The following is a 1,151-nucleotide window of genomic DNA, read 5'->3' on the forward strand; positions in this document are numbered from 1 at the left end:
TGGCGCTCAATAAGTAGGAAGTGAAGAAAGAGCCCATCTACTACACTCGTAAAGATGGTGCAGATGCAGTGCAGTACTCTGACTGAAAAGGCATGCCTCGCTCTTGTGTGGGCACGCGAAAGAACGCTTCATTCGCCTTAGCTACTCCATCCAAATGCTCTACTCAAAATGGATCCGGTCAAATATCTCCGGCTTGCGTCTCAACGGACGCCCTAGCAAGATGGACCACGATGCTCTCGGTCGATGACTATCGATCGTGCCGCTGAAAGTTATAAAGTGGCGATATTGCAATTTTTAGCGAGAAATCTATCAATGACGCACAAACAATAGATACAGTCATTTCAGGACGGATATACTCCAATGTTGATGTAGACTCACGGGGACCTGCCCGATGGAGCATGTCAGGGCGGCAAGAGGATTGAATACAGGAGTGTTGCTGCGTTTCTCACGGCGAGTACACCAGTGCTGTGAACTTCTGACTTGGGAGGTGACAAGCAATCGCCTGTGACTCTGAAGCTTGTCGTGGACTACGGCGGAGAGTGAGCTTGACATCAAAACCTCCCAGAGTGCATGGGGATTCATATTAAGCTAATCATCAACCACGTTCTACAGGATCTTGGAAATCAGAGGCGGCTTTAGCACCTTATACGGTGAACTAGACCATGTCGCTTCGATTCTTTGATCACGTAACACCACTACCTACCTACCTCGGGAAGAAAATCAATTGCTGGGCAGCTCTTGCGAAACTTGCATCTTTGATCAATATGCGAGATCACATGATGGAAATGCTGACCTGCCATCGAGCAGCGGTCGAGCCGGAAAACATGTCCACGAATCCGTGTGAGAAGAGAGATGGCGCGCATGAACCACACGGTTCCGAGCAATCACAATTTTAAAGCAATGGTACTGTCCGGACAGATGAAGGGGACAACGTGCTATACACTGCAGCTTCCCGTAATACATTCTATTTAAGGAGAATTATACAAAAGAACACCTCTTGCCGAATTTACGTAGTCGTTACCTTGATCATTCCTAGTACGAAGGTGATGGAAGAAGAGTAGAGGAGAATGCGGTCTCAGGTGAGGCCCTGTTGGCGTTGATTTCGCACGTGTGATATTACTTCATTATATTTGCTGCTGAAATATTTGTGC

The sequence above is a fragment of the Silene latifolia genome, unplaced genomic scaffold (genome assembly GCF_048544455.1).
Source record: "Silene latifolia isolate original U9 population unplaced genomic scaffold, ASM4854445v1 scaffold_368, whole genome shotgun sequence".
NCBI classification, from domain to species: Eukaryota; Viridiplantae; Streptophyta; class Magnoliopsida; order Caryophyllales; family Caryophyllaceae; genus Silene; species Silene latifolia.